Source organism: Schistocerca nitens, chromosome 2 (genome assembly GCF_023898315.1).
Source record: "Schistocerca nitens isolate TAMUIC-IGC-003100 chromosome 2, iqSchNite1.1, whole genome shotgun sequence".
Lineage (NCBI taxonomy): Eukaryota > Metazoa > Arthropoda > Insecta > Orthoptera > Acrididae > Schistocerca > Schistocerca nitens.
Window position 1 is genome coordinate 1,099,484,050 of NC_064615.1, and position 13,082 is coordinate 1,099,497,131.

At 48.2% G+C, this 13,082-nt stretch overlaps 1 protein-coding gene across 1 annotated transcript in view; it reads right to left on the minus strand.

Moving 5' to 3' along the window:
* The window catches only part of LOC126235571 (lens fiber major intrinsic protein-like), a 124,458-nt gene that overhangs the window by 41,484 nt on the left and 69,892 nt on the right, over positions 1–13,082 (minus strand). The window lies entirely within an intron of this gene.

Sequence of the window (13,082 nt, forward strand, 5' to 3'; positions counted from 1 at the left end):
TGCTGAGAAAACACGAAAGCGAGCGTTAACTATTTCTGGGGACACTATAGATTTTCTGAGAGGTTGACTGGGCTCTTATTTTTTTTACATAGTCAGATGATCGTTTTAGATTGTGAGGGGTGGGCAGCGCTGGGATGTGTGCGGACGGTGTGTGTGTGAACTCGCTCTCGGCTATTCTGACAACAGACGTGAAGGTGGAGATGTGTCGCAAATAGGCCAGCAAGCAATGGAGTGCGGCCTTAACCTGTGTGTTGGACCGCACTGAGTTGGGACGGTGACAGCCGATTGAGAGCTGTCGGATGTGTGACTTAGTGTGGGACAGGTTGATTGCGCGCGTCTGTTGAGTTATTTTGCTATTCGTTATTTGGACAGATTATGGGTACTGAGGGTGTTTTCAGTCATGTGTACTGCATTATTTAGGAGCAGTTTGATATTGTGCACTGAAAATAGAAGCTGTTTGCGTGTCTGCTGACCGTGCAACATGACCCCAGGTACATCAGGGCGAGTGTTTTTTGTATGAGAGTGATAGATATACTTGATGCCCAAATAAAACGTACGTTAAGTATTTGTGGGACGATATAGAATATGAGAGAGTTCGAGTTGGTTCTTATTTTTTCTACTTGGAAGTTTTGTTAGATCTAATTGCTGAGGCAGTAGCTACGAGGGCGCAAGGGATGCGATTGCAGCATATCTCCGTCTCTCAGCGGTTAACTACAGGTGGAGCGAGCGGTGTTCTCGGCTTAGGTACTGGGGGTGTGCTCTGGCCACGCCCTAGACCATGTGGATTGAACAACAGTATTCGGGTCATAGTTTAGTTAGAATATTTACAGAGGAGTATGTCCGACGCGAGTATAAAGGTCCAGGCTGTGACTTGGCCGGTCTCGCGCTCGTGGTGCGTGAGAGGCAAAGCCGACGATTTTGAGTCATCACAGGTGACTTAGGTTAGTGGCTTTTTTTGCCACAATTTTCTTGTGTTGGTAGCGAAACACGAACTGACCATCAGAATTCAAACTTGGCTTATTTATATAGACAAAATTTGATTTAGGTTAAAGTAGGTTAGTACACGTTAGTGCACAGTAAACGGCAGTACACATTAGTAGACGTTAGCCAATGAGCATGGGTCGGTAAGGGGACGTGGTGGTCGGTAGGGGCTTTAACTATTTCATTCCAAGTCCAGGTGGGCGTGGCATTGGCGAAAACTGATTCCAAGTCTAGGTGGACGTGGCACTTTTCATCATCAGAGAGGTTAATTAATTGATCAATTTAATTAAGTAGTCGTGTGAACTTTGTTACATTCACTTGTGGAAGTACTAAGCTAGGCGTGCGTGATGGCTCACGTGTACGGGCGTGTGTTTTCGCGACGATCTTGGATTAGGTAAGCGCAGAATGTGGATTGAATAATAAGTGTCGGGTGATCAATTAACTTAGCGAGGGACGTCGAGGCGAACACATGTGCTGGACCACGTGATGTGACGTCGTGGCGGATTCCACTCTCGAGCAAACTTTGGCGCCAAACGTGCGGCAGGGCATTCTTTGTCAACCAGGTGTTGGATCAAACGACCTGCCGTTATGAAGTCAGTATCGGCAGGTTCCAACCTGTCCAGCGAACAGCTTTGGCGCCAACTGGTCGGTGGGGGCGGACTCCACTGTCCACGAAAACACGTTTACATCGCTGGACCAGCGCGGCCTGCGAGCGAGTCGGCGCCAGTAGGCTGTGACGTGAGCGGCCGCTGGACCGGCAGCGGGCGCGGACGCAACCGACGGCCGTCACGTGAGGCGGCCGCTCGCTTGCCGGTGGCGCGCGGGTCGGTGGCGACCATATGAACTAATTCAGTTGGATTGGGGGCCTCGTGGCGACTGGACTGCGATCTCTAAGATGTGTACTAACTCTGTTGGAGAAAAAGTGATGACGGTACTGTTTGAAATAAAGACTTCAGTCCTTTTCCCACGAATTCACAGGAGGTGACTTACATTAGTAAAAGTGCACTTTATTATTATTTGAAGCGATTTTCATAGCTTAGGAGTGAAACAATGAGTGACCGCGAAAAATTCAAACTTCATAGAATGAGGTGGTTAGTGCACATGGCCCAATTGGTCTTTTTTTCTGAGGTGTGACAGATTATCGTGTTTAAATTTGAATTTGTCACAGATTTTTTGTCATGGATGTAAGGGAATTGGCTTTCTTGTCGCAAAAATCGACCGTCTTGAATAAATAATAATAAATGATAATAAATAATAGTAAATGATAATAATAATAAATAGAAGTGCGGTTTTCCAGACATTATGGCGTGTGAATTTGAACATTGCCAGATTTTCTATGTTAGTGGAGGTAGGCCAATAATAATAAATAATAATAATAAATGATAATGAATGCTAATGAATAATAAATGATAATGAATAATAATAAAGACAAGTACGGTTTTGCAGGCATTATCCTGTTGCAATTTGAATTTTGCGCCAATTCCTTCTGGAGGGTTAGGTTAGTGGGCAAAGCCCAGTTGGCATATTTTCCGCCAAAATCTGCCATCTTGGATGATGTCATGCACTGTTGCCAAGTCTACCTACCGCCATCTTGGATGACGTCATCGCCACCATCTAGAATAAATTTGGCAACAATGGAATGTGGGGTGATACACAGGTTGCCCCACTACTATCAGACACCTAGACTTAGAACTACTTAAACCTAACTAACCTAAGAACATTACATGCAGTATGCCCAAGGCAGCATTCGAACCTGCGACCTTAGCAGCAGCACGGTGCTTGACTGAAATGCCAAGAACCGCTCGGCCACAGCGGCTGGCGCTATGCATATACTTATGTAATTAGGACCAATCTTTGTGTTAATTGCGTAATTAGGATCGATATTTGCGTCAGTTTCCTGACCAAAATAAATAAAGTACACTAACCTAACCTTCCTCTCCCACATCTGGACAGTTTCCATGTGTTAGGGAGTGCACTTGGGCTTTCCATCCAGTAGAGTCAGCGTTCGAGACCGGGAAAGGGCACTGCCATTTTTAATTTCCCGTCAGTTCCAAGTGCCTCCGGTGATATAATTGCGTTAGGTGGGTACACTAGGGCTTTCCACCCACGAAGACCAGTGTTCGATTTCCGAAATCGGTAACGCCAATTTTTAATTTCCCGCTAATTCCAGGGTGGGGGGTGAAGTGAGATGTCATCACAGCCCTGGGAGAAATTTCCGTCAAAATTCAATAAATCCTCCAATAGGGTAGGTGGCGGCAGGACGGGAAGGGGGGGGGGGGGGATGAGGAAGCTGGGGCACATGTGCAGCTGGGAGAACACGTGACATCATCTGGAGGTGGGGATGGGCTAGGTTGGGGGAGGGAGTGGGTGGGGACAGGGGTGATTAATTGATCAATTTAATTAATTTGCATATCAATTTGATATCAAAACTTTGCTACAAACGCCCTTATACTGCCAAAGTCATGGAATTCATAAAAAATTATCTATATACGTCAAGAATACCAACTGATAATAAGCCACTTGAACAAGTTTCTCAGGAACCGCGCGACCGCTACGGTCGCAGGTTCGAATCCTGCCTCGGGCATGGATGTGTGTGCTGTCCTTAGGTTAGTTAGGTTTAAGCAGTTCTAAGTTCTAGGGGACTGATGACCTCAGAAGTTAAGTCCCATAGTGCTCAGAGCCATTTTTGAACACGTTTTTCATTTACCTGTTTAGGCTGTGATTTCAGTTATAACTATGACATCAATAAACACATAAAGTTAAAAAAAATTCCAAGTCGTGCACAGAGAGGTCAACTCAGTCTGTAAGGGATAAAAGGAAAACAAGCAAGAGATGCAGCTCAGATCTTATAAAAGTTAAGGGTGTTTTCACTAGAATCCAAATCTGTAAGAAGTTTCCTACGATTAAAAAAGTTCTAGTGTTGAAGAAGTCTTTTTTTACAAGAAGACTACCAGTTCTCAAGAGAATTTAGTGTGGAAGAAGGTATTGTTTTTCAAAAACAATGAAGTTTTCCAGAAGCTTATTAGACTTGAAGATGATTCTAGTTTCCAAAAACGTTTTATCTTTGATAAGCATCTTAAGAATCCTAATAGAACTGAACGTCAATTGCGGATTCAACCCTCATGAAGCTACGAATTTTGATGAAGAGTTTTAGTTCGATTCTTATTGTTTTGTTATTGTTGCGTACATGTAGAACCTTGGCGAAACACATTAGCCCTACAACCAGATGATAAAGCTTGACAATAAGAAAGTCAACAATATGAAAATGAATTATGCTACGTGGGTGGTGGGCTAGTCGAGGGGGAAGGAAGCAACAAAAATTCAACAACTGGACCTGCGATCATGAGGGTAGCTGTTCAAATCATTATCTAGTCAGCCAGATTTGCTTTTTCCGTGGTTCCCATAATCTGCTTGAAGTAAATGTGAGATGACTAAAGAAAATCTGTATGACGTAGTTGCTTTTTGCGGTGAAATTATTAAAAGGCTGCACATGAAATCTTTTGATCAGACAGGGACTTCTCTAGAACTGTTGCCTTAACTGCCTCAGCCAACCCAGACCATTTTCCATCGGAGTCAAAGTCCCAAGTGCTGCTCACCACACATGACGTGATCCCGTTCATTTCTCCTGTTGTTCGCAGATTCCCGCAAGGGGGCGAATGACGGTACACATCTGCATTAAAATGCCCGTCGACGCGTATCCATACAACTACATGTTTGGTGTCTGTTCTTTCGAACACGTCCTAAAGAATAAGTACCACACATGTAACTTTATAAATCTGAAATGATTCGTTCCAGGAGGCCACGGCGAATTTCCGAGATATGTTCCACCTCTAATGCCTTTGATATAATTGAAAAATTAAACGCCAAACTTCGTCCTTCCAACCGCCAACAAACCGGATGGCTGCAGTATATAGTCTTTGCACCTGTAAGCGAACAACTACACCCCTGGAAATTGAAATAAGAACACCGTGAATTCATTGTCCCAGGAAGGGGAAACTTTATTGACACATTCCTGGGGTCAGATACATCACATGATCACACTGACAGAACCACAGGCACATAGACACAGGCAACAGAGCATGCACAATGTCGGCACTAGTACAGTGTATATCCACCTTTCGCAGCAATGCAGGCTGCTATTCTCCCATGGAGACGATCGTAGAGATGCTGGATGTAGTCCTGTGGAACGGCTTGCCATGCCATTTCCACCTGGCGCCTCAGTTGGACCAGCGTTCGTGCTGGACGTGCAGACCGCGTGAGACGACGCTTCATCCAGTCCCAAACATGCTCAATGGGGGACAGATCCGGAGATCTTGCTGGCCAGGGTAGTTGACTTACACCTTCTAGAGCACGTTGGGTGGCACGGGATACATGCGGACGTGCATTGTCCTGTTGGAACAGCAAGTTCCCTTGCCGGTCTAGGAATGGTAGAACGATGGGTTCGATGACGGTTTGGATGTACCGTGCACTATTCAGTGTCCCCTCGACGATCACCAGTGGTGTACGGCCAGTGTAGGAGATCGCTCCCCACACCACGATGCCGGGTGTTGGCCCTGTGTGCCTCGGTCGTATGCAGTCCCGATTGTGGCGCTCACCTGCACGGCGCCAAACACGCATACGACCATCATTGGCACCAAGGCAGAAGCGACTCTCATCGCTGAAGACGACACGTCTCCATTCGTCCCTCCATTCACGCCTGTCGCGACACCACTGGAGGCAGGCTGCACGATGTTGGGGCGTGAGCGGAAGACGGCCTAACGGTGTTCGGGACCGTAGCCCAGATTCATGGAGACGGTTGCGAATGGTCCTCGCCGATACCCCAGGAGCAACAGTGTCCCTAATTTGCTGGGAAGTGGCGGTGCGGTCCCCTACGGCACTGCGTAGGATCCTACGGTCTTGGCGTGCATCCGTGCGTCGCTGCGGTCCGGTCCCAGGTCGACGGGCACGTGCACCTTCCGCCGACCACTGGCGACAACATCGATGTACTGTGGAGACTTCACGCCCCACGTGTTGAGCAATTCGGCGGTATGTCCGCCCGGCCTCCCGCATGCCCACTATACGCCCTCGCTCAAAGTCCGTCAACTGCACATACGGTTCACGTCCACGCTGTCGCGGCATGCTACCAGTGTTAAAGACTGCGATGGAGCTCCGTATGCCACGGCAAACTGGCTGACACTGACGGCGGCGGTGCACAAATGCTGCGCAGCTAGCGCCATTCGACGGCCAACACCGCGGTTCCTGGTGTGTCCGCTGTGCCGTGCGTGTGATCATTGCTTGTACAGCCCTCTCGCAGTGTCCGGAGCAAGTATGGTGGGTCTGACACACCGGTGTCAATGTGTTCTTTTTTCCATTTCCAGGAGTGTATCTGCAGTCACCATGCACATCAGCGCAGTGTGGTATTAATACTCGCTATCTTCAGCAGGAACGCGGCTGTTTGTAAACATGCTGCCGCTTTAGTTCTGGGTCTTCAGGGGAGAGCAACCAGGGTGTCCTCGTGGCGAAGCCGCACGAGAGACGCTCGTCCCTCGCCGTTCGCTTTCCACGTGGCTGGGCTTTACTCGCCCGCCGTTTTCTCGATCGCCTCTGAGAGTATCAGCACTGGCCGACTGGGACTCGGCAGACTCGTGACCCAACCACTCAACGAAGGGAAGATAACGGTTAGGTCCACTATCTGATGCAGAGTATCCGGACCATTGTAATGTGGAATACGGAACTGACCACTAAAAGGAGACGGGGAGTGTTGCGTTACCAGTAGAAAAACTGTAACAGCAGAATGAGTCGATCACGAGAGCTCAGTTAATTCAAACGTGGACTAATCACTGGATGTCACGTGAGTAACAAATCCGTCAGGGACATTCGAAGCCTCGTAAAGCCATTCGTGTAGACTGCTGGTGATGTGACTGACATGGAAACGCGAAGAAACAACGACAGTCCTAATGTACTGAACCGTCGAGGACTGCGCAAAGTGATTGTAAAAAATTGTACCGAATGCGTGGAAAGGGACCAATCATCCAGTTCCAGAGTGCTATCAGCATTAGAGCTAGCACAACGACTGTTCGTAGGGAACGAAAAAGAGAGGGCCACGATGGCGTAGTCAGTGCTAACCGACACTTGAGGTCGTGTGAAGAGCAACAGCACTGGACAGTGTGTGATTGGACAGTGGATGCTCTGGAGTGATCAGTCACGCTATTCCTTGCGGATATTCGCTGGAAGGAACTGGGTTTGGCGAATGACTGAAGAAAATTACCTCTGCCATCGTATGTAGAGCCAGTAGTGAAATATGGGGAAGGTGGTGCTGAGGTGTGTGTGTTTTTCGTGGCATGCCTCTGGTCCCCCTGCTACATTTAAGAAAACGCTAGACGCGGAAGAACATGAGCACATTTTGCGACACTGTTAACTGTTTACAGTAGAGGAACAGTTTGGAGATAATGTTTGCTTGTTTCAGGATGATGATGGACCCTGTCATGAAGCAGAATCTTTGAGACAATGGTATGTGGACAACAAATTCCTAAGATGGACTGGCCTTCCCGGAGTCCCGACCGTCAGTGTGACACCTTTGAGATGAGCTAGACCAATGGTCGTTAAACTGTGGCCTAGGGACCACATGCGGCCCGAATAAGGTATTCGTGCGGGCTGCATTTCGTATCCGTATTTTTTAACAAAGTGCATCTAGTAACCAACAGCCAAATCCAAAAACGTGAACTAACGTTAAGAACTTCTTAAGAGTCTAGTTTTAGTGTTTACTAACAAACAAAAATACAGAGATAGTGATATTTTAACACATGGTTAATTAGTGAATTTGACCGTGAGCTAAGTTGGCCACTTTACTTGTTAAGTGAGGGCTAGGTAGCGCGACCATTGCAGGGTTGGACAATGTGAGGGGACTGTTTTGTTGTTTGTTTTCCATTACTGACAACTCACAGACTTGGCTGTCTCTTGCCGATCACACGCTATGGTATAAATGTAAAAACAGGAGTAAGATGGCTTTGTGACAGTGTGTTATAGAGACTGTGGGACTTAACTTCTGAGGTCATCAGTCCCCTAGAACTTAGAACTACTTAAACCTAACTAACCGAAGGACATCACACGCACCCATACCCGAGGCAGGATTCGAACCTGCGACCGTAGCGGTCGAGCGGTTCCAGACTGTAGCGCCTAGAACCGCTCGGCCGTGTCGGTTACGTTTGAGTGATATTGTGGACTGGCAATCATCCATTAATTGGGATAAACACTTATGAATTAGAATGGAAACAGTGCAACCTGCGATTTTCTTTTATCGTCTCAGAATATATTTGTTCATACCAGACGTAGAACAGCGTCGTGTTTTAACGTTGAGTGGCTCCCCTAAACCCGCTTGCATATTTCGATAGATAAGCCAGCAGCAGTGTGGAGCAGAACAATACGACCGCCTCGGGATTATCAGGTACGTGGTGTGGACAGGGTGCACGGTTGAAACGACAACCAGTTTAAGGTACCCCATCCCGGGCGTGTTACAAGACGTGTGACAGAAATGAAGACACGAAGTAAACGGATGTGAACTTTGTTACAACAAAGGAATTCAAGAGTCACACTTCACAAAAAAAAAAAAAAAAAAAAAAAAAAAAAAAAAAAAAAAAAAAAAAAGAGGACCGCAGGTTCAAGAACGTTAAAACATACGTTTCTACGGATCACAGAGAAACTGTGTGATTGTGAAACTGTTGCGTTTTTTGTTGCAGTTTATGTGACAAATGGTTATACTTTCATTTCCATGGGAGTGATCATATTCACTTTAATACGAACACCTAAATCGGGCAAGGTCTCACTCACCAGGCGTACAAATTAGCTCATATCATGTGGCACACATACTGTCATTAATGCCGTGTATGACACATCAGACGTGTTTTCCAGTGGAGGATTCGGCTGACTTGTCGCCTTATCATCAAAGATTTGCAGTTCCCATTGGAAAGCCACTTCTTTGGGCAGTTAACAGAGTAGTAGTGCAGAATCAACTTTTATTTTAGGTCCCTTCCTTAGAGCTTGTTGTTGCAAACGGACGTTATACTATGACACGGACACAAATTTGAATACAGCGAACAGTGACAAAATTAAAATAAAAAATAGGCAGAATGGAGCTTTGAACAAGGCTCGGCAGCTTTTTACTCTAGCACTGTAATCACTTAACCACGACGCCATGACTTCAGTTCTTCGCTCAATGTTACACTTGGACCGTTCACTGTTTCTCTTTTGCTTTTTTTTTCCACAGTCCAGCACACCTACATCCTGAATGAGATTTTCACTCTGCAGTGGAGTGTGCACTGACATGAAACTTCCCGGCAGATTAAAACTGTGTGCTGGAGCGAGACTCAAACTCGGGACCTTTGCCTTTCGCGGGCAAGTGCTCTACCACTGAGCAACCCAAGCACGACTCACGCCTCGTCCTCACAGCTTCACTTCTGCCAGTACCTCGTCTCCTACCTTGCAAACTTTGCAGAAGCTCTCCTGCGAAACTTGCAGAACTAGCACTCCCGAAACATAGAATATTGCGGTGACATGGCTTAGCCACAGCCTGGAGGATGTTTCCAGAATGAGATTTTCACTCTGGAGCGGAGTGTGCACTGATAAGAAACTTCCTGGCGGATTAAAATTGTATGGTGGACCGAGACTCGAAATCCGGACCTTTGCCTTTCGCGGGCAAGTGCTCTACCAACTGAGCTACCCAAGCACGACTCACGCCCCGTCCTCACAGCTTCTTGCCCACGAAAGGCAAAGGTCCCGAGTTCGAGTCTCGGTCCGGCGCACAGTTTTAATCTGCCAGTGTTGTGTACATAGTTCCACGTAGTCAGCGCGTACACAACTTTCCCAATAGAGCGCGCCCCGCTAAGCACAACAGCGCAGGCGCAGCGCTCGTCCGTCTCCGCACTACGAGATGGCGCTGTCTTAGAGATGGACCAAATTCTGCTTCCACCGATCCGCGTATTAATATGTAACGCAGCCAATGAGATTGCTGCTAACGTAGAACCTTTTCTCCTCGTGGATCACACTCGCACAGTGATACCTGAACGCTCGAGGTATTATAACGAGTGTACAGACCTTCGATTAGTCCTACCGTCACCTTCGTGAAGCTCCTGTCTCTTTCCTCTCCACCCTGGCCAGGCTCTACAATGTAGTCCTGTCCACCGGTTACTACCCTGACCTGTGGAAAACCTCCCGTATCCTCATGTTCCTTAAACCTGGCAAACCGCCGTCCGCCGTCTCCTCTTACCGTCCCATCAGTCTTACCTCGGTCTTCAGCAAGGTCCTGGAATCTATCCTCACCCGCCGCATCCACCAGCATCTCCGCCAGCACCGCCTCCTTCCCGTTACCCAGTGTGGCTTTCGGCCGTCCTTCTCTTCCGACGACCTTCTCCTTCACCTCACTCATCTCCTTATCTCCTTTCCGACCAGCTTAACTCCCGTCGCTCCGCAATCTTCCTCTCCCAGGACCTCGAACGTACTTATGACCGCGTATGGCATTCCGGTCTCCTCTTCAAGCTCCAAACCTTCGCCCTTCCCATTAACTACGTCCGTCTGATCGGCTCCTTTCTCTCCCGCCGTCCTTCCTATGTCACCATCCATAACACAGATTCCTACACCTTTTTCCCCTCCGCTGGTGTGCCCCAAGGCTCCGTCCTCTCCCCCCTTCTGTTCCTTTTATACACGGCGGACATGCCGCCGCCGTCACCCCCCGTCCACCTTCTCCAGTTTGCCGATGACACCGCCTTCCTTGCCCTTGCCCCCACCCTGCAGCGCTCCCAACACCTTCTCCAATCCCATTTTGACCGGTTCCCCGCTTGGTGCAACCAGTGGTTGCTCAAGATCAATCCCTCCAAAACCCAGGCGATCATTGTAGGCAAAACCACCCCTTCCTTCCGCCTCCTTGATTTCTATCTCACCATCTATGGCCGTCCTATCGCCCTCACTCCCACCCTTAAGTACCTTGGCGTCACCCTTGACCGTCGCCTCTCCTGGACTCCCCACCTCCGACAATTCAAGCCAAGGCACGCTCCCGACTCAGTCTCCTCAAGCTCCTCTCCCGCCGTACGTGGGGTCTGGACCCCTCCACCATCCTCCACACCTATAAATCCCTCATCTGCCCTATCCTTTGTTATGCCCATCCGGCTTGGATCTCCGCCCCCCCCTACCTTTTATAAATCCCTCCAAATCCTTGAACGTCATGCTCTCCGCCTCGCCTATCGCATCCGTCTCCCCTCTGCCACGCGGATCCTGTACGATCTCATCCCCTTCCCCCACCTCCTCCTTTTCCTCGAAAGGATACGGATCCTGTACACCTCCCGTAAACTCGATCCTCCTCATCCGCTCGTCTCCCCGATCCTCTCCCACCCCCGCCCGCTGCCGCGCCTGTATTCCCACGTCCCACCCGGTCTCCATCTCTCCACCCTCCTTACCCTCTCCCAAGGTGGCTTCCGCCAGCTCCCTCTCCCTGATGATGCTCTCCTCCCCTCCATATACCCCTCCTACCAATTTTGATCCTCCCACCCTCCTCCTGTGCTTGCTCCTCTGGGCACCCTCCCTCCCTTCTCTCCCTTTTCCCTCCCTCCTCCCTTTCTCCCCCCTCCTCCCCCGGGCTTCCCCTCCCCTGTCCCTCTCCTCCTGCCCCCGTCTCCTCAGCCATTGGCATCCTTGTTCTCCCCTCTCCCCCACCTCACCCCTGTTCCCCTCTTGGCAGGTCCCCGGACTCGCACACGCTAAGTGGACATTCGCGCGCCGGAGATCACCGTCATGAGTGTTTCGTGTGTGCCGTCATGTTTAGTGTTCAGTGTTCACCGTCACACTCCATCGTTCACCAGTGCCATCGTCTTCTTCAGTGTTTGTGCGTTGTATCAACAGTTTCTTCCCCCATGAACCATGGACCTTGCCGTTGGTGGGGATGCTTGCGTGCCTCAGCGATACAGATGGCCGTACCGTAGGTGCAACCACAACGGAGGGGTATCTGTTGAGAGGCCAGACAAACATGTGGTTCCTGAAGAGGGGCAGCAGCCTTTTCAGTAGTTGCAGGGGCAACAGTCTGGATGATTGACTGATTGGGCCTTGTAACATTAACCAAAACGGCCTTGCTGTGCTGGTACTGCGAACGGCTGAAAGCAAGGGGAAACTTCAGCCGTAATTTTTCCCGAGGACATGCAGCTTTACTGTATGATTAAATGATGATGGCGTCCTCTTGGGTAAAGTATTCCAGAGGTAAAATAGTCCCCCATTCGGATCTCCGGACGGGGACTACTCAAGAGGATGTCGTTATCAGGAGAAAGAAAACTGGCATTCTACGGATCGGAGCGTGGAATGTCAGATCCCTTAATCGGCCAGGTAGGTTAGAAAATTTAAAAAGGGAAATGGATAGGTTAAAGTTAGATATAGTGGGAATTAGTGAAGTTCGGTGGCAGGAGGAACAAGACTTTTGGTCAGGTGATTACAGGGTTATAAATACAAAATCAAATAGGGGTAATGCAGAAGTAGGTTTAATAATGAGTAAAAAAATAGGAGTGCGGGTTAGCTACTACAAACAGCATAGTGAACGCATTATTGTGGCCAAGATAGACACAAAGCCCATGCCTACTACAGTAGTACAAGTTTATATGCCAACTAGCTCTGCAGATGATGAAGAAATTGATGAAATGTATGACGAGATAAAAGAAATTATTCAGGTAGTGAAGGGAGACGAAAATTTAATAGTCATGGGTGATTGGAATTCGTCAGTAGGAAAAGGGAGAGAAGGAAACATAGTAGGTGAATATGGATTGGGGGGAAGAAATGAAAGAGGAAGCCGCCTTGTAGAATTTTGCACAGAGCATAACTTAATCATAGCTAACACTTGGTTCAAGAATCATAAAAGAAGGTTGTATACCTGGAAGAATCCTGGAGATACTAATAGGTATCAGATAGATTATATAATGGTAAGACAGAGATTTAGGAACCAGGTTTTAAATTGTAAGACATTTCCAGGGACAGATGTGGATTCTGACCACAATCTATTGGTTATGAACTGCAGATTGAAACTGAAGAAACTGCAAAAAGGTGGGAATTTAAGGAGATGGGACCTGGATAAACTGAAAGAACCAGAGGTTGTA